Source organism: Rhinolophus hipposideros, assembly GCF_964194185.1.
Source record: "Rhinolophus hipposideros genome assembly, chromosome: 8".
Lineage (NCBI taxonomy): Eukaryota > Metazoa > Chordata > Mammalia > Chiroptera > Rhinolophidae > Rhinolophus > Rhinolophus hipposideros.
In genome coordinates this window covers 94,926,459-94,953,701 of record NC_138054.1, presented here as the reverse complement: position 1 = coordinate 94,953,701, position 27,243 = coordinate 94,926,459, and the positions used below count along the sequence as shown (strand labels likewise).

The 27,243-nt window shown below is 55.8% G+C and overlaps 1 protein-coding gene across 4 annotated transcripts in view; it reads right to left on the bottom strand.

The window, feature by feature from the left end:
- The window catches only part of GNB1 (G protein subunit beta 1), a 68,018-nt gene extending 52,697 nt beyond the window's left edge, over positions 1 to 15,321 (bottom strand). The window contains exon 1 of one of the 4 annotated variants that reach the window (XM_081057056.1): positions 15,171 to 15,321. The gene's annotated coding sequence lies outside the window, so the exon portion shown is untranslated. Of the gene's footprint in view, positions 1 to 14,252; positions 14,316 to 14,493; positions 14,755 to 15,092 lie in introns of those variants that run through there. The other 3 variants (XM_081057057.1, XM_081057054.1, XM_081057055.1) reach the window with 3 other exon arrangements.
- Between the last annotated feature and the right edge of the window lie 11,922 nt (positions 15,322 to 27,243).

Here is a 27,243-nt window from a genome sequence, read left to right as displayed (position 1 = left end):
TCTTATGTGCATTTGGAGAGTCCGATGTCCCAAGCACAGCTCTCCATTCCCGCTGGACAGCTGACACCTCTGCCCTCCCACTTGGCCTCACCTCAGTGCCCAAGATCACCAGCCCCTAAGAAGCGAAGCAAACACTTAGGAGCCACCCTAGACCCCTCCTTGCCCCCTGGTCCCTTCTGCCTAGTCCACCAGCACTCTGGCTCTACCTCCAGAACAGACAGAAGTTTACTTTTTCTCTCCATTTCCTCTGGCCCCATCCTTGGCCAAGCCATGTCATTCCTTCCCCCTCACCTTCTTCCGCCTCCCCCCCACACACACATACACTCCAGTTCAAGCCGTTGTTTCTCAGTCTAGTTGTGTAGGACCCAGCTCCCCGGCCCATGCTGGTGTTATGAGCCTTGTGCCCCTCGCCCCAGGCTGATGCAGTCAGTGGCCAGTCGTCAGTCAGCCGCTCACAGCAGCTCACGGCAGCTCTTGCTCACGCTCATGCTGGCCACCGGCCGCTCATGGCAGCACACGGTAGCCGACCGGGGCTCATGCCAACCTCCGGCTGCTAACGGCAGCCCAGCCCCAGGGAGAGCCGTTGTTCACAATCTTAGCTGTAGAGGGTGCAGCTCACTGGTCCATGTGGGAATCGAACCGGCGACTTTGGCGCTAGGAGAACGGGGCTCCAACCGCCTGAGCCACCAGGATGGCCCCAAAACCATGTCATTTCTCATCAACAGTCTTCTTTAAATGATCTGTCTCTAGTTTCCAACAACCCATTCTTCATTTGGCAACCCAAACAATCTTTAAAAGTCACATCTTGTGACCTCCTACTTAAAACCATTCGATGGCTTTGCACTGCACCAAAAAAACAAAGTCCCACGCTTCCTGTAGTGTGGCGACTAGAAGATGCACTGGCCACACCAGGGCACTTCTGAAAGCCCGAGAAAGCACCAGGCAGACAGGACCCCACTCCCCAGCAGCCAGCTGTCACTGTCTGGGCAGACTGAGTCAGGTGGTCGCCTTCCTCTGGAACTTTCACTCCTACGCCCTGCCTCTGGGGACTCAGCTCCAGCCCCTAGGCTCCTTTTCCAACCTCAGGGCCTTGGCAACCGCTGCTCTCCTCACCTGAGGTACCCAGGCTCCCCCTACCTGGCTCCGCCTCCTCCCTCAGGTGTCGCCTGCCCACAGGCCTTCCCATCACCCTATGCCAAGTGCCCCCTCCACCTCGCATCTGACCGCACTCACCGTCAGGTCTGCCTGATCACTGTCTCCCCCAAGACAGCGTCTTCCCAGGAGAATAAAGGATTTATTTTCCCAGCACTTACGACCAAGGGCAGGGCCTTGACCAAAGTATTTGGCAAATATCTGTGAAATAAACGATGCCTTCAAGAGTTCATTTCTGGAATCCACTCTCCCCAGAAATGTGAATATTAGCTGGACATCCTAAAGCAGGCAATTCTAAATGTCACGCTCCAGAAAGGCCTGTGACAGATAAAACAAATGGCCACAGACTCTCTGCAGCTCCTCCCGTCAAGAACCAGAGTCTGCGCTTCCTCCAACCCGTCTGGGCCGGATCCTGGAACTCGCTCTGACCGAAGCAGCACAGTTGATGCTGTGTGACTCCCAAGTGGCCTCATGGGGCCCCTTCTCCTCCACACCTCTTGGACCTCAGCCACCACGAGGCCTGACTAGCCCTCCGGAGGTCACGTGGAAGAGAACAGAGGTGCCCTGGCTGTAAGCCCACGCAGGTGAGGCCACCTGGGCTGGGAGGCAGACCCCAGCCCACCTGCCAAGGGTCTGCAAGCCTGAGTGGGCCCAGCCAACACCACCCAGAGCAGAGACGAGCTCGCCCAGCTGAGCCCATCCTAACGGACAACAGTGAACAAACACATGGATACTGTTTTAGGTCACTAAGTTTGGGGCAGCTGGTTATGCAGCCACAGAGAACTGGTACAGGCCACACCGTGCTGTTTTAACTGAAGGATGCATGTTAGTTTCAGAGTTCTCAACCTTGGCACTGTCGCCACCTTGGGCTGGCTAATCTTTGCTGTCGGGGAGCAGCTCCAGGGCATACCCCAAGTTGTCACAATGTCCCCAGACAAGCAACAGTGGACACAGAAAGCCGGAGTGCCTGCGATCTGTGCCTTGGGGGTTTGGGCTTCCACAGGGTGAAGGGGTCACTGCTTCAGGGCCCCCTTCGTGCCTTCTCCTCCCCTTCGGATGTGGGCTGGCACGCAGGTTCTTTCCTCCTCACTGGTCCCCAAAGGGCAGGCAGGGGGATGGGCACTGGCGGTAGCCTCTACCTATTCCTGTGACAATCACCCACAAGCATGTCCCTCTTCTGTACCCACAAAAGGAACACGGCAGGTGCAAAGAACACAAAGTACCTGGGGGCCCCTCCAGCACAGTGCCCCCCCCACACTCACACCCCAGTGACTGAGTGGGTTCCGAAGACCACAGGAAGGCAGAGCTGCCCAAACCAGCTGAGATCAAGACACTTTAAGTCCAGCAAATTCAGGGACCATGGATATTTAAAAAAAACAAAAATGGTTCAAGTATGTAAAAGTAAGGCTCACTAGCAAAACCCCAAGTCTACACACAAACCACTCCTGTAACTTGGAAGTAAACGTTTACCACGCTTGACAAATACCCCACGATTTGTACAATGCAACGTAGGTCCGACCTCAGATATGCAATGGCTGCTGAACGGAAGCTCTGAACAGCTTTAGCCTCCCAAGTCCTCCTACATGGAGACTTTTGCCTCAAATCTCCCAGATATCATCCACTGCTGTCAACCCAGACGCCCAGTCCAGGACTGTGCTACCCAATAGGTGACCACGTGTGGCTTTTAAAACTTGACTGAAATTTAGTAAAAGGAAAGTCAGGTTCCAGGCACGCCATCCACATCCAAGGGCTCCACAGCCACCTATGGCTAGTGGCCATCATCCTGGGCAACGCAGATTAGAAAACCCTTCCGTCACTGAAACAAATCCTATCATACGAGGCTGATCGAAAATACAGAAATGAAAAGCAAAGTAAAAAGGTTTTCACTTGAGACGGGGAAATGTACCCCTTCCAGGAGTGTAGTTTCCCCTCTTCTGTTGCACCCTGATCAATATAATATCGTTGAGAAATTAACATACAGCCAAAAGGTGCATCAATCCATAAACAACTACCTACCGTTAGGTTTTTGGAATCAATATAGGAACAGCAGGAGCTGAGTTCCTAGAAGGGTGCTTCCGCTGTTAGTGAAAAAAGAATCATTTACCCACTGGCTCAGTAATCGCAACAACTGTAGAAGCTTGTCATTTTAGTTGTGAAAAAGTTAGCGTTATCTCACTCTGAACAATGCTGCTATTTGGAAGCTCTTCTTCTGCAGCAGAGGAGACGGAGGATGGGTACAGCCACCCACGCGGCAGCCCAGCCCCCTCCTGAACACGTCTAGTTTTACGGTGTGGGAGATGTGTGCTGGTCAACGCCCACCTTTTAAGAAAATGAAAAGCGGGCATGGTGGACACCTACTGACTCACAAAACACACTCGAATGCCTCGCCTCGCCACGCCACTCCATGTTAGGTACCATGTTAGGTACCCTAACCAAGGTTCTCCCTGCTCGGAGTCCACCTGGCCCAGAAACAGCCCCCCACTTTCCCTTCTCATCTCCGGGTCTATAGCAGCTGCCTGAAACCCACATCTCATCCGGGTTAAGTGGCCTCAAGCCTTCCCAATAACCAGCCTCTCCCTTCGCAGGAAATGACTGAGAAGTCAGGGTCCTGGTTATGTGGCTTCACAGGCCAGTGTCCCCAAGGCTGATGGTGTCAGACTGACTCACTTGTGGGCACCTGCCTACACCCACCCAGCCCCAGTCCTGGGTTACAGACAGGCTGAGGACACTTCCAGGGGTCTGACTCAGGCCGGCCGGCCTGAGAACGGGCCCTGCCCACGGAAAGAGACCGACTGCTGTGCCCTCTGCTTCCAGCCCGTGCGGTCAGGGAGAACAGAGGCGGGCCTCACAACCCAACTTGATGTGCCCACCAACAAGGCAGGAGCTGGCCAAGCAAAGTGACCCAGAGCAGCAGAGTTGACCAGAAAAAGCCTGTGTGAGGTGACGTGTAAGCTGTGACCTAAAGGATTAAGGACTCCATGGTGAAGGCAGCCAAAGCAACAGAGACGTCAGGTGGACAGGTGGAGATGAGCCTGGAGGTCAGAAAGGCTGGGGCAGAGATTTAAATTTGAGAGTCATCAAGACTATCAGTAAACAGCATTTAAAACAGACACGAATAGATGGGAACAGACATGATCACCTAAGGAGAGCCCAAAACCAGGAATCCTACACTCACCAAAGAAATGCCACACGCCTGAGAACATGTGAGGCAGCCCACGACGAACCCTGGAAGGAAACCAAGGGCAAACACCAGGGTAGGAGGAGAACCGGGAGCTAAGAGCAGTGTTTCAAGGAGCTGGTGGTGGTCAAGGGAGTTCAGTGCCAACAGGCAGAAGCTGAAAACAGACCACCGACCATTCCAGAGCGCTGTGACCCCAAGCAGGGGCCGAGAGGTGTGCAGACAGGAGAGAGGGCATGAGACGGACAGACACGCGGTGGTGGTTCCACCCCGACTCCACGCCGACCTGAAACACCCAGCTCCATTTCTGAACTGTGGTTCTGAGACACAGGAACCCTAAGGGACACCTGCCTTTCCTAGTTACTGCCTCTTCAACCTGCAACCGAGACATTGTTTTTACAAGCTTGGACGGGAAGGACACGGGAGACAGGGGTTGGGAACACAAGGGGAGCTGTGACGACGCCCTAGGTAACTGCTGGGCTGGACAGCATCCCCCCAAAATCCTTATCCACCTGGATGTGTGTGTGACGTTCTTTGCAGGTATAATTAGTTAACTTACAATGAGGTCACACTAGATTGTAAGCTAACTTACCATTGACCCTAATCCAAGGACTGGTGTCCTCTAAGAGCAGACACACACACAGAGGGAAGGGCACGCGAAGACAAAGGCAGAAACGGGACTGCCACGCCACGCCACGCCACGCCATCCCACGAGGCAGAAAGAACCATCGAGGAGCTGCCCTGCCAACAGCTGATGTACTGCACATCTGGGCGGGAGCGGGTTTGTTGTTTAAGCCCCTCGGCTTGGGGTCGTTCGTTATAGCAGCCACAGGAAAGGAAAGAGAACCATTTCAGAGCCAGGCAGAAGAACCACTGAAAACCTAAGACAGCGACAAGACAGGAGCAAAGGCCGAGAGACCACAGGGCGAGGGAGGAGGCACAGCAGCCCCCGGTGGGCACAGTGGGCCTGAAGCCAACACGTGGGCGCGAAGCCTCACAACTGCGCAGAGAGAAGCCCAGGCTAGAGGTGCGAAATCACTGCGCAGGCCCAAGGCCTCCAAGCCAAGTCCACCCAGGGGGGAGAAGGTCCAGCCACGGAGAAGCAGCGAAGCTCTGCCGTGGTGCCGAAAAGAACCGCGTTTGCCAAGGTAAGACATCCAGGAATACACACACCGTGTTTCCTCGAAAATGAGACCTAGACAGACAATCAGCTCTAATGCGTCTTTTGGAGCAAAAATTAATATAGGACCCGGTCTTATTTTACTATATTTTTGCTTTATAATACAAATTTTACTGTAAGACTGAGTCTTATATAACACAATATAATACAAAACTGGATAAAATATAATGTAATATAATATAAATACCACGCCTTACGTTAACTTTTGCTCCAAAAGACACATTACAGCTGATTGTCCAGCTAGGTCTTATTTTCGAGGAACATGGTACTAGGCATGGAACAAAGTAGAAAAATCGGAACGAAAAAATCTACACAGTATGATCCCCAACACAATGAAAAATCTGGACACACACATGCCTGAACAATACAAAAGACTATAAACAAAAACAATCTTAGGTGGTTTGGCTTGATAGGATAATTAGATTCCCCCCACTCATTTTCCTATTACTAACTTTCTACAATGAACATAGTAAATATTTTTACTATTAAAATGCAAAGGTTAAAGACAACAACTGAGACAATAAAACAGACTACTGAAAAGGACGTCTTTATATCTTTATACCAACACTGGTGCTTGGGAACAGGAACAAGGTCCTCAAAGAATGAGGACAAAACAGATGGAGGCACTGAGGCAGACAAACACCTCACCTGCCGGGAACTTAACTGTAAAAAGAGAAAAGGCGGCAAGGGCTGCACCAGAGGCCACGCTTAATGGGGGTTAAGTTACTGAAGACGTGGGCTTGTGGGAAGGCAGAACAGGACCCTGAAGAGGACACTGCAGACAGAATGGGTGGTGGACAAGTTCAAGTGGAAGAATGTCCCCACCAGTAACACAAAGGGGGCAGGTGCAGACCCAGAAGTCCCCGAGATGAAAGCAGGGAGAAGGGCTCGTGCTGTGAGGGCCACAGCCTAGGCATTACGAGCAGGCTCAGAGGCAAGCGGCTCAAGTTCAAACATGGGTTCCACTGATTCCCAGCTGTGACCTTGGTGAATCACCTAATCTTCCCGCCAGCTTCGCCCCCTGTGAAATGGGCTAGTCACCCGGTAACAATGTGAAGTTCTTCGCACGGGGCCTGGCACAGCGGGTGCACAGCAAACAGGAGCTAATAGCACAGGGTCACCAACAGGCCAACATGCAAGTTCACCCACGGCCAAGGGAATGCCAGGTGGGGGGCGGCAGAGTTTCTGCCAATAGGGAAGTCTTGGCGAAGCTCTCCCGACAGACATGAGAAATAGAAAGCCTATGCTTGCCGAGTGGAGAGCGGTGCCCATCTCGCCAAGCAGGGCCTCCATCTCAATGCCATGCTCAGTCCTGTCTGGAGCTGCCCTTTGCCCAGGTGTCTACTGCTCCATCCTCTTACCCCAGATGTTTCCAGTACCCTCGTAACAACGAAAGCCCAGCAATCTCTATGGCCCTGCCCTGCCTTCTGTCTCAGCAAAGCCTCTCCCCCCACCTGAGAGATGATACTCCTGCCACCAGGGCAGGCTTGGTGTCTCTCATCACTGCCCGTCACCAGCTGCCCCCTGGCACTGCTCAGGCCTTGACTAAGCACTAGATTACAGTGCAGGCTCCCTCCTCCAGCTGCCCCATCTGAAATCGGCACCACGAAGCAGCTTCCCTCCCCAGGTGCCTCTGCAGCCCCCCCTGCTACCCCGTGCGTCCTGGGCCCTGGGGACTCTGACCGCTGACCCTCCCTGACGGACCGGCCGCCCTTCCTGTCAGAAGCCTCTCTCCCTGCCATTCCTCCCCTGCCATCCCTCACGCTGTCCCAAGGCCTCTTCTCAGCCTCTGCCGATGGGTCTTCAACCTCCAGAGAATCCTGGGTTCCCCTCCCCAGGAAGAGGCACCGTCCCAGAACTAGAACCTGGCCCAAGGGGGCGGAGAGGCACCTCAGAGCAGCTGCCTGTCCAGCTGAGGGCGCCGGTGGCCGCAGGCACGGCCCTCCGGCAGTGCCGCTCAGTGGGCTGGGCCTCGGTCTCCGGCCTTCACGTCCGTAGCCACTGAGGACCCCAGGGCTTCTGTTGTAGCTACGGATACTCAGTACGCTACAAACTAAAACAGAGAAGCCCTCGAAGTGTGCCATAAGCCTATCACGTTGCCAGAAGTGCCATTTTTACAAAACTAACTAGAAAGCATTTGGTGCGAAGAGCAGCTGGAACACACCTTACCCGTCAGCACACCTCTGTGCCGCCGCACTGGACAGCTGGCTTCTCACAGCTGCTTCTGCAGCCGTCGGTGGCAGTCCCTTGTGCGGGCGGAAGCACACGAGGAAAACCAGCCTCACGCAGACAGAGTCGGAAAAGGGGGAGTGTTTTAACAGCCTTTTCAAATCAATGAGGACAGTCTTCTTTGACAGCACCTCAAAACTTGGCAAGTGGTCAGTGTTTCAAAGGGTAGTGCTGCCGTGGAATCTGAAACTGTCAACTAACCGTGGGCGCTGTCACATTCAACGCCATTCTTGGGCTCTGAACGACCTTTCACCCACTGTGAGTTAGCAGCACAGGCCCTTGGGAAAGTATCAGTTCACTGAATTCAACAGACTGTCCGTGCCGACATACGTCTCCACATGATGGGAAAAAAACAACTCCTCCTTAGCACCACCGCCTAGCTCATAAGAAAAGTCTTGAAGTCCTGGGAAGCTGTCAAGCTCATGGGAACAGAATCAGGTTTTCCAAAAATTCTAATTTCCATCTGAAAGCTCAAAGTTTATCACTGCCAACGATACTGTCAGTTATTCTCTGACGTATCTGCTTTGCTTCGTTCATCTTCAAGTACTAGCTGCCAAATACCCCAGTCTGAGCAGCTATCATTCTGTCAGCTGTTCTCCCAGCTCAAACAGTCCCACAGCCGAGTGTCCAGCTTTGTGCCCACTTTCCATTTCGTCACACAGACAAGTAAAGGGAGGAACTCGGGGTTGACATCAATAAAATTACTTCTTACTGCTTCAGCAAGGGCATTAGATGAAACTGGTTCATGGCGGTAAAGAATACTAGGGCTACAAGACTGACTGCGAGCAGCTTGACCACGGCGTTGATCTGGGTACAGAAGCAGCCGTCTGACCCACCACTGCCTGTGTGCCATCTGCACAAACAGCAGCCAAGTCAGGCAGCATCTCAACGGGATTCTGAAAGGAGCTCTGGCTAACGGAGCCCTGGAGGGTCTCAGGAACCCCAGGAGCACACATCGCACCTTGAGGCTTCTTGCCCTAAGTGGCCGTCACTCACCAGGTAAATACTGATGACTCGAAAGGTCTGCCTCCACCCAGACAGCTCTCCAGAGCAGCTCCTGCACGTGGACTAAAGTCACTCACTCAACCATTATCTGCTGTGCGCCCTGTTTCAGAGACTGGTGATGCTGGAGCGAACCCACGGGCCTGTCTTCATGAAGCCAGAACTCCTGCAGGATCAGCATAAGGGGCTGGGAAGATGGCTGGGCACAGTGGTGGAGAGCAGAGATGGCCTCTGAGCAAGGGCTACCTGAACGGAGGGAGTGAACTGTCCGAACGAAGCTCTAGAGAGCTTTGTGGGGACAAGGACCGGCCGTGTGAGCACTGGAGCTCCGTGGGAAGGCCTCCGTCCGAGGGTCCGCAAACCCAGCGCGTATGGAGTATACCCCCACCCAACCTCTGCTCCTTATTTCAGGAAGTGCAAACAGCCACCGATGTCCAGGACAGAAGCCGCAGTCATTACTCCTTCCTTACCTTCCTCAGTCACCAGCTTTACCACCCTGGTCCAGACTCCTCCTCTCCACACCAGCAACCCATCTGGAATCTTCCTCCCGACTCCTCCCCAAGCATGTTTCAAGCTGAAGACCCGAGTGCCATCGCAATCAGGTCAATCTCCTCCTTAGAAACCTCCTAGGCTCCGGAGCCCTCCAGGTCAAAGTGCAAAGTCAACCAAACAAGGCTGACCTCTCGGCACCCCTTTCTCACCAGTCTCCAGCCCTTGAGAATATTCAGCCCTGGAGGAGCCATGCTCTCTGGGTGCTGGAGAGACCGGGCTGCACATGAAAGACACTCACACCACCCCCTCAGTCCAAACACGCTTTCCTTCCCCTCCACCGGCCTGCCAGACAGGCTCCAACAGGGGGACCCTTCAGATCTCAACTTAAACTCTTCCTGAGAAGCTATCGCTAAACTACAATAGGTCGGCAGGCCTCGCGGCTCTGGGCCTGCTGTCAGGCTCCCTACTAAACTATCCACTCAGTAGGGCCCTGGGCAACGCCCGTTCTACCACCACTTACAGCCTCGACACCTGGCAGAGAAAGTGCTGGGTAAGCATTTGTTAAACAAATCCCCAGTGATGGCATTTATGAAAATATATGAAAAACATTTCATTATACTGTCACTAGTTGGTGAATCAAGGGACGCCAAAAAAAGTTTTGTGAAATCAAAAAAATTCAGCATCGTAAAGGGGAAGGTGAAATCTCTAAAAAATAAACAATGACTTGGCCCGTTTTCCTAACGAATTAGAGGATCAAAATTATCCTATACCGGTAAAGAAAGCCTTTCGAGAAAAGAAAAGTTGTGAACAAAGACTTGGGAGAAAGTGAGGTAGCAAATTAGTGACAGGGGTGGGACGTACAGCCACAGCTGTCATGTACATTCCACACCCTAAACATTCCTCTGGAACCACAAGGAAAAAAGAAACAAGTCTCTCTGTGGGCTGTCACCTTGTAACACGATTTGACTTTATCACAGTTCAAGAGGTGTTTGCAAAGCGAGGCCCCAGGCACAGAACACAGAATGGTGACGCGTGCCAGGGCACTGAGGGCAGGGCGCATCTCAGAGCCTCCCGCAAGGGTGAACCCGCAGGAAGCCCAAGCCCCAAGGAGGTTCTGCTCCACGGGCCTTACAGGTGAGGAAACACACCCAGCCGTCACCAACACATCCCAACCGGCAAGTCAAGGTTCAGAGCCAGCCGGGCCCAAACGCCACACGCGCGTTCATCTCTCTCCATCCCAAGAATTCAGGAAGGGTTTCAAGTCCCTCCGACAATTTTTTGGAAACCTACTGTAGAGGCTTTAATACTCTCTTGGCTAATTATTATAGAAAGTGTCCAGAATTTTTTTAAAGCTTTATAAATGCGACACATGGACTGGTAGTTAAGAAAATCTGTAATCCTCATTGGGAATAAATTTTGTAATTGTCACAAGACTGAGTCAGGAAACACACAGTTACGCACAGGTAAACAAGGGTATGTTCAACCAATGCCCTTCCCACGCCAGTCTGGGCAAGGTAGATAGTAAGCACACGGCATTTTCCTCCTTGATAAAATGCATTATTAAGGTTGGGGCAGCTAACTATTAAATTATAGTAACCTTTTAGCAAAGACAATACAGGTGTAACTGAATAACGTCTTAAGAATTACTTTAGATAATCTTGACTTGGTCTTTAAAATCGTTTCGTTTTTTAGAAATGGCTTTTCCCCAGAATTTTAATTTAATAAGTCAACCAAGGAAATACTCACCTAAGTCTTTAAGAAAAGAAGAAGAAAACAACATTGTTCTAGCAAACAGGAAGCTTTTCTATCACTGGAAGCCAGCAGGAATTTGCATCGACCCCTGTGACTCCTGCCGGCAGATGCCACACAAGAAGAGGGCTGAAAGGTCTGAAAAGCTCTTAGCGCTGCACGAGTCCACTGGCCAATTCAAATGCCTACAGACTGCCTCTCCTTCTTAAATGAGAGTTCTGGAACAAATCTCCAGCTTTAAAAAGAAGTACTCCATTCCTTCTCCAGAAGGGTCAATATGACGTTTCGTTATTCAATATGCACACATTCTCCACAAATATTTCGACTGCTTTTCTTCCAATAATGTCACACATTCAATTTTGTTAATTACTTCTCTGATCCAGTTTCCATTTAAATTTGTTTGTAACCCCTCATTCTATGTTCACTAAGCCAAACATTTACCTACTTAATTTCTCTAACTACTCTGATCACTGAATGCAAACCTGAAATCAGAATTTACACCACGATTAAAAAATTCTGAAATTCGTTGTTCGATGCCTTACTAGACTTATGCTAAATTGGGGTTTCAAAATAATATGGCATGCCATATGGTCAAGCCCAGATAATAAAATTGAGACTATCTATTACCAAATCCACTAATGTTAAAAACCAAAGTCCAGTACACAGTAAGAATTTAATCCAATTTAGAGACCAACATGAGCCAAATCTTTTGGGCAGAGAAAAAACAATCTAATGAAGAAACTATAATAAATGCCAATACTGCATATCTAAAATAAAATCAATGTTATTTATTCAAGTATTAACTAAAAAGCCAGCTGATGGTAAGTAAATCTACAGATATCCCAAAGACCTTTCTCAAAGCTATCTGTAGAAACATAACTTTTCCAAATCAAACCAGTAGATAACAGATAGAAATCAAAGTCAACAGGCATGAAAAAATTTTTCTTGAAAAGAGGTTTTACTCTTTAAAACAAGATAATACATTATTCTGCAGCCTTTTCACAGTCTTTTTAATCTCTTTTGAGATTAAAATTAAATCTGAGGAAATTTACTTCTAACCCCCCAAAATCAGAAGTCAGTCAAGATGTCAAACAAAGAGAACTCTTTAAGGTATCACTAAAGGACATTCTGTTTAGTGCTTATCTGCTGTCAGACAGCGTACAAGAGGAATTGTTTTTTTGTCTGGTGGGTGTGTTCATTTAAGGTGTCAATTCAAATACAGCCAAAACTGTTGTAAAAACTAGGAATAGTGTCTGATGGGTATTACAGACTTATCGGGGCGATCCCGTCATAAATTATATAAATGCCTAACCACTACACTGTACACCTGCAACTAATACAAGATCCTCTTGAATGTGAATTGTAATTTAAAAACTATACAGTCACAGGATATAAGGTATAGGGAATATGGTCAATGACATTGTAATAACTATGTGAGGTGTCAGGTGCGTAGTAATAGACTCGTTGGGGTGACCACTTCGCGGGATGTGTAAATATCTAATCACTGTGTTGTTTTGTACACCTGAAACTACTTTTTAAGAAGTGTCAATTCAGAGTCAGAACTGCACTCTCCTGTCTCAGCACACTCCTGAGCCATTGCAGCCCTTACACTGGCCCGAGCAAGGGAGAGCCACCGGCCAGGGTCCTAAAACTTAACTTGGCTTTCCTGAACTGTCGCTAAGGAAAACTTGTAGCACTGACAGCGCCTGTGATCCAGAAGCACCTAAGTAACGGTAGGCAGGCGTCTCAGGCCAGTGCACGGCCCGGCAGGCCAGCCCCCCCCACAGCAGCCGGGAACCTCCCGCGGGATCCTGACAGGAGGGCCCCCCACCCTTCCATTCCACCCGCTTCTGGGCAGCCCCAACTGGCGCGAGTTCGCTCAAGCGGAGCGCTGCCACCCAGCTCTGCTGTGCCCAGGCGCTCAGACCTAGTTCCACGTTGGTGGCACCAGCTCTGCCCCCAGCTACACACCCAATATTCGAAGGAAGGAAAAAAGGAAGTGCCTGTTTACTTTCTTTTTGCAATATACACCTTCCGGAAGAATCCAAAACAGACCCTATCTATCTCAATAGAATGCAAACTAAAAGGTTACGTTCAAATAAAGAACCCTCCACCTCCCCCCCCCCAAAACAAAAGTCTCCAGCTTCAAATCAGAAAACGAAGCAGCCCTGGGGGAATATTCGCACCGATGATGCGCTCAGGCCTTGAGCCCGTGCCCAGAGTTGCGAGGAGCTTCCCACGGAGCTAACACTTCCACTGGCTCACTGGTTACAATCGTCACGGGTGACTCTCAATCACCCGGCAGCTGAGATCACGGTGCCCTCATTCGGGCCGCAGGACGGAAATACCGGGAAGCCGCGCACCCCCGAGGCACCCCGCAGGTGGACGTGTTTCCGCGTGAACCAGGGCAGGGCCCTTCCCCGCCGCTGTCCCCCACCGGCTGCCCCGGTGCGAACCCGTACGTGGCCGGTCTCCTTCCGGGGATCGGTCCCGAGGCGCACTGCCAAGCTTCCGTGGGACGCGAAGCACAGCGGAGACGCGTGAACGGCCTGTGCATCCCCCACCCGCTCGGGAGGGAAAACCCGGAGGCTTTCCACGGGAAGCGCGGGGCTCGGCGCGCCGGGCGCCCGCGCAGGCAGCTCCTCCCCGGCCGCGCACCGCCGCGTCGCTCCGTCCGGCTCCGCGGCCGGGCCCCCAACGAGCGCACCCGGCGCCCAGACGCCGTCGGGCAGCCGAGGGTCGGGGAGCGCGCGGCGCTGACAAAGGCGGCGGCGGCGACGCGCCATCTTGTCGCCGGGCCGGACTCGGGGCCATTCATTGGGGCTCGGGGGCGCGCGGACCCGGCCGGCCCGACCCTCGGGCGCTTCCCGGCCCGCCTCCCCGTCCACGCGCCCCCACGCAGGAGCCGCCCCGCGCGCGGAGAACACGAGAAAAGGCCCGCGAGGGGCCGCCTCTCACTTGGCGACGACGCGAAAACCGCGGAGCAGCGCGGGCCCGGCCCCGCGTCCCCACCCCGCCGCCCCCCTCCTCGCCCGCCGCCAAACCCCAACTTCAAAGTCGCCAGCGAGGCCCCCGAACACCGCGTCCGCGAGCGAAGGACGGGCCCCCACACCCACTGCGGAGCCGCGCCGCCTTTGTTCTCGCGGCCCCGCGGCCGCCGCGCGGGAGGGGAGGGCCGGGGAGGCGCCCGGACCGGGACCCCAACCGGGACCCAAAACGCTGACCGCGGGCCGCACGACTCGGACGGCAAGCCCGGCCCCGGCCCCGGACCTGAGACGCTGACCGCGGCCCTGCGCCCGGACCCGAACCCCGGCCGACGCCCGCCGCGCGCCCGCCCCGCGGCCCCCACCCGGGCGGGGCAGGAAGACGGCGCCGGGGTGGGGGTGGGGCGGGTGGGGGCGGGGCGGCCGGGGGGCGAGCCCGGCGGGGCCGTGGGCCGGGGCCGCGATGCGCGAGCGGGGCCGGGGTCCGGGCCGCGGGGCGGGGACAGGGCAGGGGCCGCCGCGCTCACCTCGGCGCTCGTCCCGCCTGACGCGCCCGCACCCCGCAGCCTCAGCCGCCTCGGCCGCCGCTCCGGGAGGTGGTCGCGCTCGGGCCGCTCCGCGGGCGCTGCGGCAGGTGCGCCGGCGAGGCTCGGTCCGGTCCCGCGGCGGCTGCTCCACTCCGCGCCCGCCGCCGCCGCCTCCGTCCGCCCTCAGACGCCTCCAGCCATCGGGATGGGCGCGGCGGCCCCTGCCCGCAGCCTCGGGAAACCCCACGGCCGCGTCACCGCGCACGCCGCGCGCACGCACGGCCCGGCCGCGGCCCCGGCGCGCGCGCGCGCACGCGCGCTTCCTCCCCGCGCCGGCTCCGCGCGCGCGCGCGCAAGACACTTAAAGGGGCCGCACCGCGCACTAGGGGACCAGCCTCTGGAGCCCACCGAGCCTGGTCCGCCCGTCGCCTGCGTGGAGCTCCGCGCCCCAGGGATTGGGCCTCGCGCTGGCATGCGTCTGCCCACTGCTGACCGGCTCGGTTCCCAGGCAGGCAGACCTGGGTGGAGGCCTCAGGGCGGGAGCCAGGACCCTCCCCGCCCCGCGCCGGCACCCCGAACCCGCGCCCACACACGCATACCACATCCCGCATCTGCACTCTGTAGCCCGCATTTGGCATCCTCGCCCAGCACACGCCCACGCCCACGCCCTGGCTGACCCTCAGGCCTGTGGGTTCCAAGGAGCTGACCGATGCCTCCGGCTAAGGCGGCGGCCCAGCGGGGCGCGCCCGCAGAGTGGACCCCCGCCCCCGCCGACAGGGCCAGTCCTCCGAGGTACTCCGGAGGCTCGTGTGAACTCGGGCAGCTGTGGGCAGTGTGGCCTCTGGTGGTCCTGTGGGGAATGGCCACCAGGGCAGGGAGGTGTGATGTGATGTGACCACGGCGAGAGGCAGGAGGGAGAGACGGCCAACCCCTGCAGATGCGGCTGACACGTCAGCGGGGCACCTGAGGACTGAGACCCCAGGTGGGCAAGGGGGAGGTGAAGAGGGGTCTGCCATTTGCAGCCCGTAGTTTTCCTGTGCACAGAAACCTTGGGTGTCCGCAGAATGAGCCTTCCCCACCACCTCCCGTCTTTGTCTTTCCAGCTGACTTCTGGCTCCCGGTTCCAACAGTAACCCCGCCCCCATCTACTTTACACGGGCCTGCGGCCCCCTCCAACCACGTCAGCCCCTGGCCCCCACCCTCCCTGTGCTGCCCTTTCCAGACCAAATCCAGGCCACTTCTCCAGGCCTGCACCACTTGGCTAACAGAGACTGAAGAGCCTGCCAGCAGCACACCTGTCCCCTTACACAGGGCCACAATCTCCAGGGGCTGTCATTCCCTCTGTGCCCAACCTGTTTCCTGTGTGTCTAGGGTGGCCCTCCACTCCAGCATGGAGCCCATATCTTCCCACCCAGGTGACGGCTGAACCCCTGCCTCCCTCCTCCCACCCCACTGGTCCTTCCTTCCAGCACACAAACACGTTCCACCATTGTTGGAGCCCTTCCTCAATTCCTGGCACAGGACGCTCCAGGTTCTTCTTAGGCCCTCCCTGTCTCAACCCTGAATTCAGCCATTTCTCCAAGGAGTTCTGGTCCCATTCAGCGGGGGAGGGTGTTTAGGAGCCAGAATCCAGGCTCTGGGGGTGCTCACTGCTACCAGGGTGTCATTACCTCTAGTCCCTGCCAGTGGACAGAGCTAGGGAACATATATATGTACAAGCACACACACACACACACACACACACACAAACTACCCCCAGGTAACCAAGCTCCCATGATCACAGCACCCCACCCCCTCACCGCATGTGGGATCTGACCTCTGTTGGGACAGCACAGGCCCCACCTCAGCTGGGAGGTCCACCTCGATAAGCTGAGTAAGACAAGGTCAACTGCTTCACTCCTGCTTAAAACCACTGGCAGTTCCCATGGCTCCCGCCCCGAACTTGCAGGCTCCTCTGCTCCTTAAACCAGGGGCCATCATGTTCTGGGAGAAAGGGGTGAGGAAGGAGGGGAAGGAGGAGGAAGCAGACAGGAGAAGGGGTAAGATGTGAATGGGGTGGAGGCAGAGCAAAAGGAAGTGGGGGGAGAGTGGTCTCTATGGAGATCTCCATGCAGCTGTGGGGATGGCAGGAGGCCTGGGGGACACTCAGGACCCCCACCCTGCCGTCCTGGGTCCTGCACGTCCACTCAAGGGCCATGGCAGGCACCAGGCTACATGCCTGTCCCCACCACCATTCTGGTCAGGCTCACTCCCGTGTACACCAGGGCTGCAGGACAAGGCCACACACCAGGACACTGGACCACTGTTCACCCCAGCCGTCCAAAGTTTTCGGGTGCAGCCCTGGTGCCCCACCTAATCTCTAGGTCTTCGGGGTGTGGCAGGGCATGGCCTGGAACTTGCCCTGTGGTCCTTTATGTGTTTATTATGGGCAGGGTGTGGAGGGGCAAAGTGGAGAGGAAGACAGAAGGGGAGGGGCAGGGGCTTGGGTCGGATTCCCAGATCCTCTATGCAGCCTGGGGCCCCTTCCCCTGTGGTGTGCACAGGCCGAAGGGTCCAAGGCTCCTCCCCATTCCCAGGCCCATTCCCGGGCAGCTGGGCCCTCTGACCTTGGGGACACATGCCCTGGGGCTTGGTGAGCTCTCAGGAGCCCACAGGAGCTTCCAGCCTGCAGCCAGCGCCCTTTGGACCTCACAGATCTGAAGGACGCTGTGGGGACCCTGCTCTCCCTACCTCCCACACTTTCTGCCCAGGGCTCCTGCAGCTTTGGGCCCCCACCTGCTGCCCAAACCCCTCCTCCGTGGGCCATGAATCCAGGCCTTCAGCGGATCTGCTGCCCCAGAGAGGAGAGTTCTGCCCAGTTGGCCAGGAATCCAGGCTTCTGATTTCCCAGCCTCCCGGCCTCCCTTTGGAGATAAGTGGCTTAGAAATCAGCCTGTGGTCCTGAGTCCACAGCCACACCGTCTCAGCTGGGCGGCTGCAGGGCGGAACAGGACCCGGGATGAAGGAGGCTGCTGGGTGCCTGGCTGAGGGCCAGGCCTTCGCTGAAACCCGGTGAGCACAAATGCATAATTCACGTGCCCCCCACCCCCACCCACTACCCATCTGCTCTTTAGCAGGAATTGGTCTGATGGATAACTAGGTCTTTTCAAACCTGAATTGTAAGTCTGTGCACGTGACCAGGACCTGCGCCCACGGGCTGTGCCCCAGGCCTGGCTTTGAAGGGTCTCGGGTCCGTGGGGGGGCTCCCTTGGGGGCACCCTTGTCCTGCAGAGCACTGTCTGTTTCTCCACCAAGCGGCCATCCTGTCTTTGCTTCCAGTAAGTGAGACAGGAGGAGCCCCAGAGGACAGGACAAGGAAGGGAGGGAGAGGGTGCAGAATGTAGGTAATCCAGAAGAAGCATTAATTAGATCCCGCAGGCTTCCAGAGGCAGGGTTTGGGGACAAAACGGGGTCAGGAGAGTGAGGAGGCCCGCCCCCCAGTCCTTCTCTCAGCAGAGACACCGAGGGAGCGCCCAGTGGGTTTGCGTCTGCCCTGACATGGGACAGGTCTGCTGAGGGGCATGGGGAGAGCCGGTGGACAGCTGTCTGTGGGGTGGTCAGTGGGGAGGTGGCATTGGAGTAGAGCCCCTGACATAGCAGACGGTGAGGGAGCTAGCTGTGTGGGCGCCAAATGGAAAGGGGGCTGGTGACTTCAGAGCCCAGGGAAGAGTCAAGGCCCCCAGGGGGGTGGCCAGTGAGGTCACCGCTATCATGCCCGCCCCAGGAGGCTAGCATGGCAGGCAGAGTGGGCCTCATCGGCCTTGGAGAGGGTGCTGGCTGTAGCCCCTGGCTGCCAGAAGAACTTAAAGGATCCCTGGACTCCTCTCCCTGTGCAGTGGAAGCAGCCCCTCTCTCTCCCAGGGCACGGCTCATCCTTTGTCCCCAAGCGCCCCACCATGCCTCTCATGACCTGCCCTCTGAGCCTGACACCCTCCTGGTCACCCACCTTTGGTCATGAACCAGACATCCCTCCTGAGTGGCAGTGGGGAACCAGGAAGTGCCAATGAGAGCTGGCGGAGGGGCAAACAGAGGTGGGCAGTCCATTCAGGGGGCGTGTCCCCCCGCCCCAGACTTGGAGCAGACACCGAGGGAAATCCCAGGTGGCCTTTCTGCCGCTCCCAGTGGGGACTGTCTCAGGTGGACTGAGACTATGGGGGTTGTGCTCATGGTAGCTCGCCATCAGCTCCAGCAAAGGCCCGTGCTGCCTTCCCAGGAGACACGTCACAGGAAACGTGTCACAGGAGAGCCCACCTTCCCCTGGGGGGGTCCTGTTAGCTACACCCGCTCTCACTATAGAACCTGGGCTGCGCTTGTGGAGATGGGAAGCTTGGCTCCATCTGATGGCTCTGGGAGCCACAGACAAACCTGAACGAGGGGCTTTTCCTCTTCATCATTATTGGAGTGACATTTTTGGTAGAGAACACAAACCTCTCTAACAGAGAAAGATGCAACCATGAGCGGGAGACGCGGTGTTTCCAGAAACGTGCACCCACAGCTATGCATACAACACACACGTGTGGGTTGAATCCGTCAGGACTCAGGATAGCAGGGAGCAGAAGCTTAAACTGGCTTATGTGAAAAGAGGCAATCGACTGACTCAGGGAGTGAGCCCATGGGCAGATGTCTGGGCTTCAGGCACGGCTGGATCCAGGTGTTCACAGGGGCTGTCTTCCCCAGGTGGGGAAATGGCTACTGGGGCCTGCCTTCTGATCACCCCCAGCTTAGTAGCCACAGTGCTCCAAAGCCTCTGAGCTGTCCGTATGTTGGCCCCAAGAAGGCTCTGAAGGCCTCACTCAGTTTTCATGTGGCCCTGGAGGCAGGGAATGGAGGGGCCATAGTGAGTGGCCCTGTTGGGACAGTACCAGCAACCAGAGCAACGGCAAGGGCTGTCACTAGGAGGACAAGGGCAGTGGGACCGGGAAGATCACAGGTGTCCGCCTGCCTGCTGGCTGAAAGCAGGATGTGGCTAATAGCTGAGCTGCTTACAAAGTCTCTGTTGGCTGTTGGGTTCCAGGCTCACACAAGCCCAGGTTCCCGCTCCTGCTGGCTGAGGGGCTGCCCAGCCTCTGGTCTGCTCACTCCTGAAACCGGAGGCTGGGGGCAGAGCCAGGAGACACAGGCTGGGCAGGCTCTGGGCTCCCCCCTCTTCTCTGCCCCCAGCACCCCCCAGCAGCCTGTAGGGGGGGCCTCCTCTTAGGTGGGGACATCAAGGGTGCCCCAAGGGGCCGTCAGTGCTCCCAGCCCCAAGCCCCATTTCCTGTCTGGGCCTGGGCGGCTCCTTTGGCAGGGAGGCCACATTGTCCTCCACCAGCTGCTGGCAGAAGGTCCACAACCAGCCCCCCCCCCCCACCCTGGAGGGCAGCCAGCTCTAGGTGCGTCCGGTCCAAGGCTGCTGTGGACACTGAAGAGACAGTGTGATGCAGACCCTCAGAGACCCCCGAGAGACAGTGGGTCAGAGAGGGGCACAGGAAGACCCTGACACCCACACAAAGACCAGAGAGGGGAGCCCAGGCAGGCAGCAGAGATGAGGGGACCAGGAGGCCTCAGTGCCCAGAGTGGCAGGGGGCTGGAGAGGGAGTCCGGTGGGCAGGAACTAGGGGACAATGAGGGCTGCCCCAGAGGCAGCCCGTGCCACCCAGGCCTTGGATCTCTGAGCTGTGGAGAACCCTCCTGGGCCCCCCACCCTGTGCCCAGCCGGCCATGTCAGGCCTCCTGTCCTCACTGCCACCTACAGACCAGGGTCCCCTGGGTCCAGAAAGTGCACATACCCAGGTGGGCCACTCTGGGTTGGTGGCCCATGCAGGGCGAGGCTTACCCCCCAGCCCGAGCCCAGGCTTGATTCCCCCACCCCCGAGTTGGGGGGCTGCACACTGCCTACCCTTCGTTACGACTGAAGATGTGAGCAGGGAGTGATAACTCCGTGGGGGTCATGGTAACTCATTCAGGGCAATGGAAGGGGGTTGCTCTCAGGGCCACTGGACCCAACCAACTCCAGTTCCCCCCCTTGTGTCCCCCTGCCAGGGCCCTGCCTGGGGGAGGGGTGCCCTGCTGTCCTGGGGACTCATCCCCCCCGCTGATGGAGCCCTGGGAGTCAGCCGTGCCAGCACCTGCTGGGTAAACAGCTTGCACCTGTGACACCCCAGGCAGGAGGAGGGCAGGTCGTCCAGCCCCTGGGATGCCTGCTAAGGGACCGCAGAAGGGTGCCACCGGCAAAGCCTTCCTGAGCTCACTGTACCGTCGGGCTTGGCCAGGTAAGGGGCAGCCCAAAGATGGACCCAGAACCTGAACTATGTGCCCTGGAACTGCCCTCTCAGCCCAGGAAGCTGGCCTGAGGTCACGTGATATGAAGATGCCATGCGGGGCCACTTCCAGCTGGAGGGCAGCCATGGAGCAGCCCTCTCTGGGAGCAGGGGCGGCAGGGCACAGGCAGGACAGTGGCAGGAAGGGAGGCATGTGGATCTTTAAAGCCCCTCCCACTCCGAGACCACTTACAGGGGGCCACAGCATGCCTGCCACACACATCGTACCACACATGGCCACGTGATGCCACACCAGTCATATCTGCCACACCGTGGACCCTGGGTGTTGACACTGGTGACCTGGCCCCTGGGGTGCCCGGCAGTAATGGCCCTCTCCTCTGGGCCTGCATCCTGATCACCGTCCCAAATGCCCCTTGGACCTAAAGGGACTGTCATCTCCAACAGAAAGTCCCCACCATAGTGCCCCTCCCGTGAAGGGGCAGAGACTCAGCCCTGTGACCTGAGCCCCAATGTCCCCAGCCCAGCTCCGCTCAGCCCAGGGCACCCCACAACCCCCTAACCACCAGGGGCCTCACCAGCACTCCCAGTGACTCACCGGTTCCCTGTACAGTGTTCTGCCTCATCAGCTACTTTGTGTTTTCAGCTGTGGTGAACTGTCCCATTTAAACCCCTTTCAAGTGGACAGTTTAGTGGCATTTACACATTCACGTTATTGAGCAGCCATCCCCCATGGCTAGTCCCGCATTGGCCTCACCTCCAAGGAGACCCTGTCCCCATTAAGCCGTCAGTCCCCATCCCAGGCACCCACCAATCCGCTTTCTGTCTCCATGAATTTGCCTGTTCTGGGTATTTCATATAAGCTGGATCGTAGGACATGTGACCATGTGTGTCTGGCTTCCCACTCAGCACGAGGTTTTCCAGGTTCGTCCACGGGTAGTGAGTGTCAGAGCTCTACTCTGGGGAGCTGAGTGTTACCTCACCGTGTGGATGGACCACACTCTGTGTACCCACTCATCCGTCTACGGACATCTGGGCTCTTTCCACCTTCTGGCGACTGTGATTAGAGCCACTATAATCGTCGGCATACAGCTTTTGTTTGAATATGTGTTTTCAGTTCTTTTGGGAATTTACTTGGGAGTGGAGTTGTGGGCTCGTGTGGTAACTCTAACCTGACGGACTGCCAGACGGTTTCCACAGCCGCTGCACAGTTACGTGCCTGGCGGCAGTCTCCACATTCTTGCTGACGCTTGTTAGTACCTGCCTTTTCGATTCCTGCCACCGCAGTGGGTGTGAGGTGGTACCGCACTGTGGTTTGGTTTGCGTTTGCCTAGTGACAAGTGATGCTGAGCATCTTCTCATGGGCTTGTGGGCCATTTGTGTGTCTTCGGAGGAATGTCTCCTCAAGTCCTTTGCCTGGTCTTCAACTTGTTTTGCATTGTGGTTGTTGTGGAGCTGTGAGAGTTCTTTGTGTATTCTGGACACTAGACCCTTGTCAGAGATGTGATTTGCAAACATTTTTCTCCCGTTCTGTCAGTTGTTTTTTCCACTCTGTTGATAGTGTCCTTTGATGTGCAAATGTTTTTAATTTTGAAATCCAATTTCTCTCTTTTTTCTTTTTGTTGCTTGTGTTTTTGGGGTTCAATCTAAGAAGCCATTGTCAAATCTAACTTTATGAAGATTTACTCCTATGTTTTCTTCTAAGAGTTATAATTTTAAGTTTCTTCAATTTAGGTCTCTGATCCATTTTGAGTTATTTGGTGTGAGGTAGGGGTTCAAGTTCATTCTTTTGCGTGTGGATGTCCAATGGTCCCAGCACCATATGTTGAGAAGACTGCTTTCCCCATCAAATGGCCTTAGCACGCTTGTTGGAAATCATTGGACCATAGACATGAGGGTTTAGTTCGGCGCTCTCCGTTCTGTTCCACTGGTCTGTATGTCTGTCTTTATGCCAGGACCACACTGATTTGATCACTGTAGCTTTGTAGTAAGTTTTTAAATCAGGAAGTGTGATGTCTCCAGCTTTGTTCTTCTTTTTCAAGATTGCTTTAGCTATTTGGGGTCCCTTGTGATTCCATATGAATTTGAGGAAAGACTTTTCTTTCTCTGCATGGAAAAAAAAGACCATTGGCACTTTTCAGCTACTTCTAAAAAAAAGCAATAATCTTGGAGAGGAGGTGGCCACGGGTGACTGGTGGGGGCAGTCAGCGGGTTTAGGCCTGTAGCAGTGAGGAGGGCAGGTCCTGTGGGGCAGTGATGGGAACCATCGAGGGGTCTGAGCATGGATGTTTTGTGGAGGGTGGCACTGTGTGCTGGGCAGGGTGGACAGGGCCACCTAGACTGGAGTGACAGAGCTTGTGATGACAGCATGGAGGAGGCAGGAGTGACGCCAGCATAGGTGGTTTGGGGATCTCTCTGCCTGGAGGGAACTCTGCACCAATCCCGCTGGGCCCCCTTACTTCTGTCCAACCTGCAGAGGGAGGGCCCGGCCCCTCGCCCTGGGTCTCTTGCTTCCTCTCCCCACCTCCCGGGCAGAGGCAGTTGACCTGGATCTTCCTGCCTGCCAAGCCTGTCTTCCGTCGGGCCAGCTGCCCCTTGCCCCATGGATTACTCCAGCCTGTCAGGCCGATGGAACTGCCCTGGGACCCCCATGTAGGACCCCTGACTAGGACCTAGGGGCAGCCTTCTGAAGCAGAGGTGGGCATTTCTGAGGTTGGGTGTGGGTTGGGTGAGTGGGGGCAGCTCTCCCACCCTCACCTCCCCTCAGCCAGCAGGCTCTGCTCCAAGTCGGGGGGCACTTTCCACTCGGGCTGAGTGCCCCCGCACGTGCCCTGGGGCCGCAATCACCTTCTGCAGGGCCACCCAGACGTCAGTGCCCCTGTAGCATCCCTAGCCCCCAGCCCCCAGCCCCCAGGGCTTCAGTCCTGCAGGTCCCTGCAGTGGGACCTGGATCTTGAAGGTGAAGGCCAGGCTTACCTCATCTCAAGAGTGCTGCCAGGGCCTCAGGGCTGTTTGTCACAATCCAGTCCCTGAGGCCCAGCCCACTTGCCACCTAGGAGATGATGCAAGGTGTACCTGGAAGGGGCAACAAGAGGCAGGGTGGGGCACGGAGCCAGCGGGGCCTAGAGCAGGGTGGAACCAGAGGGTGCCAGTCTCAGAGGTCCCAGGGCATGGGGCTGAAGGTGAAGGAAGAAGCAGTGGGTTGGGACCCCAAGTAGCAAGGGTGCTGGGTGGAGCCAGAGGCACCTCCAGGCCCTGGGGCTGTCTCTTCTGGGGTGGCTGAGCCTGTAAGCCCTGGGGGTTTTGGAAACCAGCCAGTGTGCCAGGGGCCCTGGAGCTCTCACTGTGACGTCCGTCTGGCACAGCTGTGCCTACTGAGTTCCCCTGGGCATCTGCCCAGCTCCCCTGCCCAGGCCTACTCTGGCGTCCCCGTGGGGAGTGGCTCAGCCTACCGGATCAGAATTCTAAGGACCCATGTGTCCTGTCTCACTGCCCCTCCAACGGCCCCTGGTGGCTACGGGGATCAGGCTTTGGGTGGGGACCGAGGTGCCCGAACTCTGAGACCATGGGGAGGAAGCCCCAAAGATGGTGCAGGGTGAGGGGCTGTGGGTCAACCCTGTCTGGGCACGACCTGGGGCACCGCTGAGGCCAGGGCCATGTGGGCCCCACCCCCGATGCCTGGTCCTGCCCCCAAGCTCAACCACGGAGAGGATGATGGGCAGGCAGTCCCCCTGTCAAGGGCCTTTACCTTCTCAAGCCTCAGTTTCCCCTCTATGCAGAAAGGACCCCCAGGCTCCGCTCCCCTCTGGCCGCTGGGCCCACGGGAGCTCAGTCCACAGAGGTCTGAGGCTCTTGATGCGTTTAAAACCTCTTTTAGGCTTTGGACAAAATGACCTGACTTTTCTCACGCTCAAACAAGACCGAAGAGAACAAGGAAGATTGCCCAGAACATGAGAGCCCCCGAGCCCTGCAGAAAGCAAGGGGCACGGCCCAGGGCTGCGGCGGCAGCTATGAGCCCCGGGGCCTGGACCAAGGAGGAGCCCCACCAAGTCACAAGAAGCGGGCCAGGGCCGCAGGCCAGGCCCCTGAACAGGCGGGCAGTGCGAACGGGGTCCGCCTGGGGAGGCGGGTGATTCCCTGCGGCCGGTCAGGGGCGACCCCCAGCCCCACTAGCGGCGCCCGCGGGGGCTGGGCTGTCGTCCGCCTTCCCGGACAATGGAAGGGCTATTTACGCCTGTTTTTGTCCCAGCAAATGTCGGGACCCAAAAATGAGTTTTCAAGGGAAGGGTTTTGAAAGGAGGGACGGAGAAGGGCCGGAGCAGGCGACCCCGGAAAAAGACCCCGCCCAGCTCCAGCCCCGGGGGGGCCTACCCTGGACGCCACAGACCCGGAACCGCTGCCCGGAGGCCCGGTCCGCCCCTTCCCGTCCTGGCTCCCGGCGGCCCGCGAGCGCCGCCTGGTGCAGACGCGTGGAGTGGCCAGCCGGCGCGCGCTTCCGGGCCTGGTCCGACTAACGGGGAGGAGGCGGGGCCCTGGGGCGGGGCCTGGAGGGCCTGGGGCGGGGCCGGGGCGGGGCCGGGCGGGGCCGGGCGGGGAGCGAGACAAGCCCCCTCCGCGGTGGGCGGGGCCTGGCACTGCCCAGGAAGACCCCTTTGGCCGCGATGATTGGCAACTAGACAAGGCTGCGTTTTCACTAGAACTATCTGTAGTTTTCAGGGCTGGGAACCCGCAGCTCCCCTCCACCCCACCCACTCTCCGAGCAGAAACAACCCCTTACAACTCTTTTAGCTGTTTCCTCTGGTCCTGATTGGTTTAGAATCAATCGAAATCTTGGCAGTCAGAGAAGGTGGTCAGTTTGATGCCGGTCTTTAGTGTTGAGATTTTTTTTGTGGTTCAATAAATGATCGATTTTTAGACCAATCCAGTGGTGCTTGTAAAGGATATTCTGAGACTGCGACCCCAGACCCAGCGTGCGCGTGGAGAGCGGCTGCAGAGGGGCCGGCAACGCCCGCGACACACTGCCAAGGAAGGGGCCTGTAGGTCCCAGGGGCCCCTGCAGACCCGTCCTGCCAGCCTCGCTTCCACCAAATTCCACTTTCCGCGTCCTCACGTTGAGGTTGCATCTTGTGCAACAAGAGCGTCGGCCGCTTGTTTGAATCCAACTTCACAATCTGCCGGTTTCGGGTGATTGTTTTAAATGGCATTGTTTTGATTGTTAATGCATTTGGATTTTTAAAGAATAAACTTTATGTTTAGAATAGTTTCAGATTTTCGGAAAAGTTGCTAAGAGAGTAGAGAGAGTTCCCATACATTTCACACTCAGCTTCCTCTGTTAGGCACATCTTACATTAGCCTGATTAATCAACTAACAATTAACCAACCAACACTGACACTTCCTCATTGGGCTTTATCTTCAGATTGCCTTAGTTTTTTACCGAATACCCTTTTTCTGTTCCAGGAACCCCCAGTAAATTCAGTTGTTAGGGCTCCTGGGGCTCCACTGCGCTGTGACAGTTTCCGACCTTCCTTGTTTCTTTCTGATGACCTTGACAGTTTCGAGGGGTGCTGGTCAGGTATTTTGTGTCTGTTGGGATTTGTCTGGGGTTTTCTGATGGTTCGATCGGGCCGATGGATTTCGGGGAAGAGCACAGAGGTTCAGTGCCCTTCTCATCTTCTCATATAAGGGGCGCCTGCTGTCAACATGACTCATCACTGTGATGGTGGCCTTGGTCACCTGCCAGCATCAGGCCTCTTTTTTTTCTTCCTTTCCATACTCCACTCTTTGGAAGGACATCACTATTTGCCACCCACAGTTAAGGAGTGGGGGGTTGTGCTCCCCTTCCTCAAGGGTGGAATATCAATGTACATTATACGGAATTCTTCTCTGTGGGAGATTTGACTCTTCTCCCTCATTTATTTAGTTACTTATATCAATATGGATTCATGGATTATTTTTGTTGTGTTGTTCAATATACATAATATAAAATTTATCATCTTAACCGTTTTCAAGCTTGCAGTTTGGTGGCAGAAAGCATACTCACCGTGTTGTCTATCATCACCACCATCTCCAAACTGGAACTGTCCCCATGAAACACCAACTCCTCACTTCTCTCCCACCCCAGCCCCTGGCACTGCCATCTACCTTCTGTCTCTGAGGGTTTGGCTCCTCGCGAGGCCTCATGAATGGACTCACACGGTATCTGTCCTTTTGTGTCTGGCTCATTTCACGGGACAGCATGGCCTCCAGGTCCGTCCACGCTGTGTCAGGTGTCAGAATCGCCTTTTTTTTCAAAGCTGGATGATAAAAATTCCATTTCATTGTATGTTGTATTAGGGATCTTCACAGAAACAGAACCAATTACATACACATGAAATGTATATTATATACATACATGGAATATATATATATGTGTATATATATATATATATGTATATATATATTATCAGAGGGAAT